The 12590-nt window shown below is 48.8% G+C and overlaps 1 pseudogene across 1 annotated transcript in view; it reads right to left on the minus strand.

The window, feature by feature from the left end:
- Positions 1-741: 741 nt before the first annotated feature.
- LOC147096548 (uncharacterized) overlaps positions 742-12590 on the minus strand; it is a 59059-nt pseudogene continuing 47210 nt past the window's right edge. The window contains exon 3 of the transcript XR_015074934.1: positions 742-2362. The product of XR_015074934.1 is annotated as an uncharacterized LOC147096548 (transcript). The remainder of the gene's footprint in view (positions 2363-12590) is intronic.

Here is a 12590-nt window from a genome sequence, read left to right on the forward strand (position 1 = left end):
TGGGTTGTGACCCCTGACCTATCGCTGGACGATATGTCCGACAGGGTCAGGGGTCGTTTCTGCAGCCGTGGCGACGCCACTTAAAGGGCAGGTGTTGGGCGGCAACTTTTTATTTTGGCCAACAGCCAGCACCTGCTCCCTTCTCCTTTCTTCTTCGGGGTGTCGGCCACGATCGCACAGCCCGGCGCTCCTCTTGATCTGACACCCCACACCCCGGTGGTCCAGCAGGGCCCCGGTGTGTGCAATGCTAGGCCCCTCCCCTTTAATCAGGGAGGTCTGCTAAGACATGGTGCTATGTGCCGACGGGCATGGCGCTGTTACACGAAGCACCGTGAAATTCACTGGTAGTGCCTCAAGAGGGAGGGGAGCGCTTCCAGTAGCACCCTGCTTCCTGCCTGGGGCGCTACCACTGAATTTAATGCGCAGGGGCGCTAACTTTTTCGGGGCGCTAAAATTAGCCCCGGCGCCACCGAATTTCTCCATAAGAGTCTAAATGGGCTGGAGGAGCAGAGGGATCCAGGGATACAGATACACAAATCACTAAAAGTAGCAACACAGGTTAATAAGGCCATTAAAAAAAAAGCACTGGGGTACATTCCTAAAGGAGCCTTCTGTTCCGTGCCTAGGAGCTCTGAACCATGGCAGAGAGCGGCTGGGACACGTTTCTCACACGCCTCGAGATTAACCCGCACGGCAACTTTGCTGTCAGTGAAGAGAGACAAGAAAGACCAAAGTGCCGTTTGCCCCTCTCAGTGTGGCCCTGAAGGACTGTGTCCAGGCTGGAGTTCTGTTCCCGCCGTACGATCCTCCCCAGATTGTCCTTTGAGCTCCAGCCAGGTGATGCTAAACACTCAGGTGGGAAAGAAGAAAATCTACAATAATGTGTTTAAAACAAAGCTCGTTTATTTGACATCTATCCAGAATATTAAACTCCAGCCCAGTTATAGGGGTTATTAACATCAGCAGAAACAAACCCCAACTGTCAGAATGAACATGGTTCAGTCCTGAATGTGATTAACAGCAGCAACAACAGCAGAATCCAACCCCTGCAGTCACTTGTGAACTCGCTGGTGTGTCAGCAGGTTGGATGACTGAGTGAATCCCTTCCCACACACGGAGCAGGAGAACGGCCTCTCCCCAGTGTGAACTCGCTACTGTATCAGCAGTTTGGATGCCAGAGTGAATCCCTTCCCTCACATGGATCAGGTGAACTGCCTCTCCCCAGTGTGAACTCGCTGGTGATTCAGCAGGTTGGATGCCAGAGTGAATCCCTTCCCACAAACGGAGCAGGTGAACGGCCTCTCCCCAGTGTGAGTGCGCTGGTGTACAGTGAGCTCAGATGATCGCCTGAACCCAGTCCCGCAGTGAGAGCACCTGAACGGTCTCTCGTCAGTGTGAACTCGCTGGTGTGTCAGTACGTGGGATGACTGAGTGAATCCCTTCCCACACTCAGAGCAGGTGAACGGCTTCTCTCCAGTATGAACTCGCTGGTGATTCAGCAGGTTGGTTGAATTAGTGAATCCCTTCCCACACAGAGCAGGTGAACGGTCTCTCTCCAGTGTGAACTCGCTGGTGATTCAGCAGGTTGGATGCCAGAGTGAATCCCTTCCCACAAACGGAGCAGGTGAACGGCCTCTCCCCAGTGTGAGTGCGCTGGTGTACAGTGAGCTCAGATGATCGCCTGAACCCAGTCCCGCAGTGAGAGCACCTGAACGGTCTCTCGTCAGTGTGAACTCGCTGGTGTGTCAGTACGTGGGATGACTGAGTGAATCCCTTCCCACACTCAGAGCAGGTGAACGGCTTCTCTCCAGTATGAACTCGCTGGTGATTCAGCAGGTTGGTTGAATTAGTGAATCCCTTCCCACACAGAGCAGGTGAACGGTCTCTCTCCAGTGCGAACTCGCTGGTGATTCAGCAGGTTGGATGAATTAGTGAATCCCTTCCAACACTCAGAGCAGGTGAACGGCCTCTCCCCAGTATGAATTCGCTGGTGTGTCTGAAGGTCAGATGACCGAGTGAATCCCTTCCCACACTCAGAGCAGGTAAATGGCCTCGCCCCAGTGTGAACTCGCTGGTGTGTCAGTAGGTGGGATGAATTAGTGAATCCCTTCCCACACTCAGAGCAGGTGAACAGTCTCTCCCCGGTGTGAATGCGCTTGTGTCTCGATAGGCCAGAGGATCGGCTGAAGCCTCGTCCACACACAGAACACGTGTACGGTTTCTCCCCGCTGTGAACGGTGCTTTTTGCTTCCATGTTCAGAGGCCGATGATATTCAGATCGGATGAGTTGAGTGACTCTGTCAGATCTTGAAGTGATGTTTGGTTTGAGCTTACCATCTGTAAATCCTCCCCTTTCAGTGCCCTGTAAAATTAATATAAAACAGGGAGCGTGAGAGACAACCCACAAGAAAACAAAGGCAGGTTGTGAAATTGAGCTCAAGGAATCTGGTCAATTGTGGGTCCGGCACTAGAAAAAAGTGACCATGAAAGCTGCTGGATTGTCATAAATACCCAACTGGTTCACTGATGTCCTTCAGGGAAGGGAATCTGCCACCTGGTCTGGGCCTACACAAGACTCTGGCCTCTATGGGAGGAGAGAGAGAGGTGGGAGGGGGAGGGGGCGAAGGAAAGGAACTTTATACATCTGCAACTCGACCAGAACTTTGATAGAACCTCCAAAACCCACAACCTCCACCACCTAGAAGGACAAGGGCAGCTGTTGTATGGGAGCACCATCACATCCAAGTTCCCCTCCCAGTCACACACCATCCTGACTCAGATATATTCATCGTTGCTGGGTCATAATCCTGGAACTCCTTACCGAACAACATTGTGGGAATACCTTCACCACACGGACTGCAGTAGTTCAAGAAGGTGACTCACCAGCCCCTTTCTCAACAGGAAACTGGGGATTGGCAATATTTGCTGCTCTTGCGAGCTACGCCCACATCCCAAGAATGAATTAAAACAAATCTGTAGATGTAAACTGGATTAAAAGCCTGTACAGAAATACTTGTTCCTAAAACAATACTCTTTTACATTGTACGGACAGTGTCTGTGTAACAACCTAATCTCCCCTAGAATCCACCTCCCTTGACAGTCTCACATTGGAAATTGTTGGGTCCTCCTGGGCTCAGAAGTACTGGGGGTTAAACCCAACAGCTTCTCCTCCATCTCCACTCCAGCTCAAACTGAAACATACAAACATAGAAACATAGAAGATAGGAGCAGGAGTAGGCCATTCGGCCCCTCTAGTCTGCTCCGCCATTCAATGCGATCATGGCTGATCATCAAAATTCAGTACCCGGTCCCTGCTTTCTCCCCATACCCCTTGATCCCTTTAGCTTTAAGAAATATATCCAACTCCTTCTTGAATATATTTAATGTATTGGCCTCTACTGCCTTCTGTGGTAGAGAATTCCACAGGTTCACCACTCTCTGGCTGAAGAAATTCCTCCTCATTTCTGTCCTAAATGGCTTACCCCATATCCTTAGACTGTGACCCCTGGTTCTGGATTCCCCGACCTTCAGGAACATCCTTCCTGCATCTAGTCTGTACAGTCCTGTCAGAATTTTATAAGTTTCAATGAGATCCCCTCTCATTCTTCTAAACTCCAGTGAGTACAAGCCCAATCGTCCCAATCTCTCATACGTCATTCCTGCCATCCCAGGTATCAGCCTGGTGAATCTTCGTTGAACTCCTTCCACGGCAAGAACGTCCTTCCTCAGATAAAGCGACCAAAACTGCACACAATACTCGAGATGTGGTCTCACCAAGGCCCTGTACAACTGCAGCAAGACATCCTTGTTCCTGTACTCAAACCCTCTTGCTACGAAGGCCGACATACCATTTGCCTTCTTAACCGCCTGCTGCACCTGCATGCTTACCTTCAGCGACTGGTGCACAAGGACACCCAGGTCTCATTGCACTTCCCCTTCTCCCAATCTATTGCCATTCAGATAATAATCTGCCTTCCTGTTTTTGCCACCAAAGTGGATAACCTCGCATTTATCCACATTATACTGCATCTGCCATGCTTCTGCCTAATCACCCAACCTGTCCAAATCATACTGGAGTTTTTCGGCATCCTCCTCACACACGCCCACCCTGCTTTGTGTCGTCTGCAAACTTGGAGATGTTACATCTAGTTCCCTCGTCTAGATCATTTATATATATTGTGAATAGCTGGGGTCCTAGGACCGATCCCTGCGGTACCCCACTAGTCACTGCCTGCCACTCGGAAAAAGACCTGTTTATTCCAACTCTTTGCTTCCTGTCTGCCAACCAGTTCTCTATTAAAGTCAGTACCTTGCCCCCAATCCCATGTGCCTTAACTTTACACGCTAATCTCTTATACGGTACCTTATCGAAAGCCTTCTGAAAGTCCAAATACACCACATCCACTGGTTCTCCCTTATCTATTCTACCAGTTACATCCTCAAAAAATTCAAGTAGATTAGTCAAGCACAATTTACCTTTTGTAAATCCATGTTGACTTTGTCCGATCCTGTCACTGTTTTCCAAGTGCTCTACTATTACATCTTTTATAATGGACTCTAGCATTTTCCCCACACCGATATAATTCCCCGTTTTCTCTCTACCACCTTTATTGAATAGTGGGGTAATATTAGCTACCCTCCAATCCATGGGAACTGTTCCAGAGTCTATCGAATTTTGGAAGATGACCAGCAATGCATCTACTACGTCTAGGGCTACTTCCTTAAGTACCCTAGGATGTCGATTATCAGGCCCTGGGGATTTATCGGCCTTCAATCCCGTCAATTTCCCTAACACCATTTCCCTACAAATACTGATTTCTTTCAGTTCCTCCCTCTCATTAGACCCTATGTTCCCCGACATCTCTGGGAGGTTATTTGTGTCCTCCTTTGTGAAGACAGAACCAAAGTATGTATTTAATTGGCCTGCCATTTCTTTGTTCCCCATTATAAATTCCCCTGATTCTGACTGCAAGGGACCTATGTTTGACTTCACCAATCTTTTTCTCTTCACATATCTACAGTTAGTTTTTATGTTCCCTGAAAGCTTACTCTCATACTCTATTTTCCCCTTCTTAATTAATCCCTTTGTCCTCCTTTGCTGAATCCTCAAATGCTCCCAATCCTCAGGTTTACTACTTTTTCTGGCCAATTTATATGTCCTCTCCTTGGATCTTATGCTATCCCTAATTTCCCTTCTTAGCCACGGTTGAGTCACCTTTTTTGTTTATTTTAATGCCAAACAGGGATGAACAAATTCTGTAGTTCATCCATGCGAATGTTTGCATAGCCTATCCACCGTCAACCCTTTGAGCAACATTCCCCAATCAATCCTACCCAACTCGCGCCTCATACCATCGTAGTTTCCTTTATTTAAATTCGGCACCCTAATCTCTGAGTCAACTACTTCACTCTCCATCTTAATGAAGAATTCTATCATATTATGATCGCTCTGACCCAAGGGGCCTCGCACAACAAGATTGCTAATTAATCCTTTCTCATTACATAATACCCAGTCTAAGTTGGCCTGATCTCTAGTTGGTTCCTCGACATATTGGTCCTGGAAACCATCCCGTATACACTCCAGGAATTCCTCCTCCACAGTATTGTTACTAATTTGGTTAGCCCAATCTATATGTAGATTAAAGTCACCCATGATAACTGCTGTGCCCTTATTGCACGCGTCTCTAATTTCCCATTTAATGCCATCCCCAACCTCTGCATTACTGTTTGGCAGTCTGTATAACACTCCCACTAATGTTTTCTGCCCCTTGGTATTTCTTAGCTCTACCCATACAGATTCCATATCATCAGAGCTAATATCCTTCCTTTCAATTGTGTTAATCTCCTCTTTAAAAAGCAATGCTACCCCACCTCCTTTTCCTTTTTGCCTATCTTTCCTGAATATTGAATACCCCTGAATGTTGAGTTCCCAGCCTTGGTCACCCTAGAGCCATGTTTCCGGAATCCCAATCATATCATATCCATTTACCTCTATTTGCACAACTAATTCATCCACCTTATTACGAATGCTCTTCGCATTAAGACACAAGGCCTTCACTCTTAACACTCTTACACCTTTTAGAATTATTATTTACTGTGGCTATGTTTGATTTAAACCCATGATTTCTCTGACCGCCACCTTTGTTTTTCTCCTTCCTGTCTTTTGCTTCTATCCTTGTTTCCCTTTCCTCTGTCTCATAAGAACATAAGAAATAGGAGCAGGATTAGGCCAATCGGCCCCTCGAGCCTGCTCTGCCATTCAATAAGATCATGGCTGATCTGATCCTAACCGCCAATCCACTATCACAGAACCATCTCCTGAATCTAACAGAATTAGACACACGAAATAGGAGCAGGATCAGGCTACACGGCCCCTGGGCCCGCTCCGCTACCCACAGGGCCATGACCGATCCGAACCTAGACTCATGTCCAAATTCCTGCCCGCTCCCCGTAACCCTTAATTCCCTTTACTTCTAGGAAACTGTCTATTTCTGTTTTAAATTTATGTAATGATGTAGCTTCTACAGCTTTTTGGGGCAGCATATTCCATGGACCTACCACCCTCTGAGTGAAGTAGTTCCTCCTCATCTCAGTTTTGAAAGAGCAGCCCCTTATTCTAAGACTATGCCCCCTAGTTCTAGTTTCACCCATCATCGGGAACATCTTCCCCGCATCCACCCGATCCAACCCCTTCACAATCTTATATGTTTCAATAAGATCGCCTCTCATTCTTCTGAACTCCAATGAGTAGAGTCCCAATCTACTCAACCTCTACTCATATGTCCATCCCCTCATCCCCGGGATTAACCGAGTGAACCTTCTTTGTACTGACTCGAGAGCAAATATGTCCTTTCTTAAGTATGGACACCAAAACTGTACGCAGTATTCCAGGTGCGGTCTCACCAATACCTTGTACAACTGAAGCAATACCTCCCTATTTTGATATTCTATCCCCCTAGCAATGAAAGCCAACATTCCATTGGCCTTCTTAATCACTTGCTGCACCTGCATACTAACCTTTTGAGTTTCGTGCACCAGGACCCCCAGATCCCTTTGTACTTCAGTACTTTCCAGTTTCTTGCCATTAAGATAATAACTTGCTCTACGATTTTTCCTGCCAAATGCATAACCTCACACTTTCCAGTATTGTATTCCATCTGCCAAATCTCTGCCCACTTACTTAGCCTGTCTATGTCCCCTTGCAGGTTTTTTATGTCCTCCTCACTCACTACTTTCCCTCCCATCTTAGTATCATCTGCAAACTTTGATATGTTACACTCAGTCCCCTCCTCCAAATCGTTAATATAGATTGTAAAGAGTTGGGGACCCAGCACTGACCCCTGCGTAACACCACAAGTTACTGATTGCCAGTCTGAGAATGAACCATTTATCCCAACTCTCTGCCTTCTGTTAGATAGCCAATCCTCTATCCATGCCAGAATATTACCCCCAGTCCCGTGATTTTTTATCTTAAGCAATAATCTTTTGTGTGGCACCTTGTCAAATGCCTTTTGGAAGTCTAAATACACTACGTCCACTGGTTCCCCTTTATCCACGCTATATGTTACTTCCTCAAAGAACTCCAGCAAATTTGTCAAACATGACTTCCCCTTCATAAAACCATGCTGACTTTATCCTATTAAATTATGATTTTCGAAATGTCCTGTTACTGTCTCCTTAATAATGGACTCCAAAATTTTACCTACCACAGATGTTAGGCTAACCGGTCTATAGTTCCCAGCCTTCTGTCTACTGCCCTTTTTAAATAAGGGTGTTACATTAGCAGTTTTCCAGTCTGCCGGGACCTTTGCCGAGTCCAGGGAGTTTTGGAAAATTATTACCAATGCATCCACAATCCCTACTGCCACTTCGCTCAAGACCCTAGGATGTAAGCCATCAGGTCCAGGTGATTTATCCGCCTTGAGTCCCATTATTTTACCGAATACCACTTCCTTAGTGATTTTGATCGTGTTTAGCTCCTCCCCCCCTTTAGCCCCCTGTTTGTCCAGTGTTGGGATATTCTTAGTGTCTTCTACTGTAAAGACTGATGTAAAATATTCATTCAGTGTTTTTGCCATCTCCATATTTCCCACCATTAATTTCCCGGTCTCATCCTCTAAGGGACCAACATTTACTTTAGCCACCCTTTTTCTTTTTATATAACTATAAAAACTCTTACTATCTGTTTTTATATTTTTTGCTAATTTACTTTCATAATCTATCTTCCCTTTCTTAATCAATCTTTTTGTTATTTTTTGCTGTCTTTTAAAGTTTTCCCAATCCTCTATCCTCCCACTAGATTTGGCTACCTTATGTGCCCTTGTTTTTAGTCGAATACTATCCTTAATTTCTTTACTTAGCCACGGATGGCTGTCTTTTCTTTTACACCCTTTTCTTCTCAGTGGAATATATATTTATTGGAAGTTGTAAAATAACTCCTTACATGTACACCACTGATCATGTATCGTCTTACCCTTTAATCTATTTTCCCAATCCACTCTACTCAATTCCGCTCTCATACCTTCATAGTCTCCTTTATTCAAGCTTAGCATGCTTTTTTGAGATCCAACCTTCTCACCCTCTAATTGAATATGGAATTCAACCATGTTATGGTCACTCATTCCAATGGGATCCTTTACTAGGACATTTTTAATTAATCCTGTCTCGTTACACAACACCAGATCTAAGGTTGCTTGCCCCCTGGTCGGTTCAGTTACATACTGCTCAAGAAACCCATCCCTAATACACTCAATGAACTCATCCTCAAGGCAGCCCTGCCCAATTTGATTTGTCCAATTAATATGATAGTTAAAATCCTCCATAATTATGGATGTTCCCTTATTACAAGCCTCAACTATTTCCTGATTGATACTCCGTCCAACAGAGTTGCAACTGTTCGGAGGCCTATAGACTATGCCCACTGTGGTAAACCACTTTTATCGTTACACTATGTTTATATCGTTACACTATGGTTATCACTGTTTACACTGTTGTATCACTACACAAGGTCACCTCTTGTCATGCTGTTATACCTGGGCTGACCACAGCTGACTCCGCCCATGGCTCCGCCTGCTTGCCCAGGTATAAAGGTGGTCGACTGGCTGGTATTCCTCCTTGTTGGACCCGATCACCCACAAGGGTGGGCTCTGTTATTTAGCCAATAAAAACCTATAGTTACTTTCTTAACTCGTCGCTTTTCATTGGATGAATTGATAGGTATATCAATTTTATTGGCTAAATTTTGAAATGAGTGGATCAGAGCAGCAAAACGACCAGCCAAACGGCCAGCTACAACAGCCACAGCAGCCGGCCTGGCTGTGAGCCCTCCGACCGCCGTACCTGGATCTAAACCCACAGGCAGCGAACTCAGCCCTCGACTTCAAACACTGGCTGAGCTGTTTCGAATCCTACCTGGGAGAATCCAGCGTGCCTCCGGGATCCAAACTAAGAGTTCTGACCGCCCAAGTGAGCCCTAAAGTATTTGCATTCATCCAGGACCTTACTACATATGAGGACGCCCTCAACCTGCTGAAAGAGCAGTACCGGAGCCCGGTAAATTCCATGTATGCCAGACATCTCCTGAGATCCCGCTCGCAACAGCCAGGAGAGTCTGTAGATGAATTTTTACGGGCGCTACAAACACTCGGCAGGGACTGTGACTTTAAAGCTGTAACGGCTGCAGAAAATACTGAAGGGAATATCCGCGATGCCTTCGTGAAAGGCCTTCGGTCCGACTACTCACGGCAAAGACTGCTCGAATCAAAGGACCTCGACCTGAATACAACTGCAGCCCTCGCTCGCTCTCTGGAAGTGGCCCATCGGGACCTCGAGGCGTACTCCAGGTACTGTGCTGCGCGACCCTGGGACTCGGGCACGACCCCGGCCGCAATACCACTCGCACTGCCGCCTCTGGGACCTACCTCAGCGTCGGCGTCCCAGAACCGATCGGGACCGCCACCCCCGGTACCGGCTGCGACATCGGAGCCCCGCGATCGGGCCGCCGGCTGCTTCTTCTGTGGCCAGGCGAAACACCCGAGGACGCGCTGCCCTGCAAGAAACGCGACTTGCTCTGATTGCCACAAGAAAGGCCACTTCGCGAAGGCCTGCAGGGGGAGAGCCACAGACGCCAGCAGTGCCTCATGCGAGTTGTGGGGGTGGCCATCTTTCATCAAGGCCACAGATGCCAGTATCCCCTCGTGTGAGTCGTGGGGGCGGCCATCTTTGATCAAGGCCACCGACGCCAGCAGTGCCTCATGTGAGTTGTGGGGGCGGCCATCTTCTCCGCCATTTTATTCAACGTCGTGGGCGCCGCCATTTTGTCCACCGCACTCGACCGCCACCTTGTCTCCAGACCCGACCACCGCCTCACCCGCAGACTACAGCAGCTCGCTCAGCCATACACTAGCCTCCGTCACACTGGACCAAGCTCGCCCGCATCACCTGTCCAAGTCTATGATGGACATCAAAGTAAACGGCCACGCCACGACCTGCCTGTTCGACAGCGGAAGCACGGAGAGCTTCATCCATCCAGACACGGTGAGCCACTACTCCCTCACTGTCCGGCCAACGCGCAACCGGATCTCAATGGCGTCGAGGTCCCATTCTACAGACATCAGCGGCTACTGTGTCGTGACCCTGTCGGTTAGGGGCACGGAGTATAAAAATTTTAAACTCCTCGTCCTGCCCCAGCTCTGCACTGCCATCCTACTAGGGCTGGACTTCCAATCCCACCTCCAAAGTGTCACTTTGGCATACGGTGGACCCCTCCCCCCACTCACAGTCGACAACCAGCAGCCTCTAAACCGCCCACCGCGTACCACCTGCGGCCTATCCACCCTCAAGGTCCCGCCCCCCTCCCTGTTCGCTAACCTCACCCGCGACTGTAAACCCGTCGCCACCAAGAGCAGGCGGTACAGCGCCGGGGACAGAGCTTTTATTAGCTCTGAGGTGCAGCGTCTCCTGAAGGAGGGCATCATCGAGAGGAGCAACAGCCCCTGGCGTGCCCAGGTCGTAGTCGTTAAGACCGGCAATAAAAACCACCTGGTCATCGACTACAGCCAAACCATAAACCGGTACACCCAGCTGGACGCATACCCCCTTCCCCGCATATCTGATATGGTCAATCAGATTGCACAGTACCGGGTTTTCTCTACCATCGACCTTAAGTCGGCCTATCACCAACTCCCTATCCGCACTGAGGACCACCAGTATACCGCCTTCGAGGTGAATGGCCGCCTCTACCACTTCCTTAGGGTTCCCTTTGGCGTCACCAACGGGGTTTCGGTCTTCCAAAGGGAGATGGACTGGATGGTTGACCAGAACGGGCTGCAGGCCACGTTCCCTTATCTAGATAACGTCACCATCTGCGGCCGCAGCCAGCAGGACCACGATGCTAATCTGGAGAAATTCCTCCGTACGGCCCAACGGCTGGACCTCACTTACAATAAGGAGAAATGTGTGTTTAACACCTCGCATCTTGCCATCCTCAGCTGCGTAGTAGAGAACGGAGTCATTGGCCCCGACCCCGAAAGAATGCGCCCCCTCATGGAGCTTCCCCTCCCCCACTGTCCAAAGGCGCTGAAGAGAACCCTGGGGCTCTTCGCCTACTATGCCCAATGGGTGCCGAATTATGCGGACAAAGCCAAACCCCTCATGAAGTCCACCTCCTTCCCCCTGACGGCAGAAGCGTGCGCAGCCTTCTCCCTCATAAAGAGAGACATTGCTAAGGCCACAATGCACGCGGTGGATGAGTCTATCCCTTTCCGAGTGGAGAGCGATGCATCCGACTTCGCCCTAGCTGCAACCCTTAACCAGGCGGGGAGACCTGTGGCCTTCTTCTCAAGGACCCTCCAGGGCCCTGAGATCCGACACTCTTCGGTCGAGAAGGAGGCCCAAGTGATCGTGGAGGCAGTACGACGCTGGAGGCATTACCTGGTGATACGCTTATCAATTACTTCATAAAAGGTGATGAGTCGAAGAAGAGATGATGAGTCGAAAGAAGAGATGAATAAGGCTTTTATTAGCTAAGAAGAGACCATGCTTCTTCGTGAGTGACTGAACAAGTCTGAACGAAACCCACACAGTGGTGGGTGGAGTCAGCTGAGGCATGCCTCCATACACAGCGCCACCCAGAGGTGGCAATATACAATACAGTGGTTTACCACATTCACCCCTTGTTTAATGTGAAGTCCGGCGGGGTGAAGGGTACTACAAGTTAAGTCTATCAGGAGGCCTTGTCTGACGTCCTGATCGTCGTGGTGGCGGCGGTGGTGTTGCAGCATCCGACGTCGGGTCTGGTGTCTGGGTGGTTGGCGAAGATTCCTGGGGCTTTGGCATGCCGTCTGCAGGGGTTGGGTTGGGAGGGGTGGTGGGGGTTAACAGTGGTAAGGGGGATAACGGTGGTAAGGGGGATAATGGTGGTAATTCAGGGGTACCCGAGGGTGCGAGATCTCGTATGGAGACCGTGTCCTCCCGCCCGTCTGGGTATGTCACCCAGGCATACTGGGGGTTGGCGTGCAGGAGGTGCACCCGCTCGACCAGGGGGTCCGTTTTATGCGTCCTCACGTGCCTCCGCAGTAGGACGGGCCCAG

Source organism: Somniosus microcephalus, unplaced genomic scaffold (assembly GCF_052327205.1).
Source record: "Somniosus microcephalus isolate GS21.2 unplaced genomic scaffold, FLI_Smic_1.0 unresolved_chr1, whole genome shotgun sequence".
NCBI lineage: Eukaryota > Metazoa > Chordata > Chondrichthyes > Squaliformes > Somniosidae > Somniosus > Somniosus microcephalus.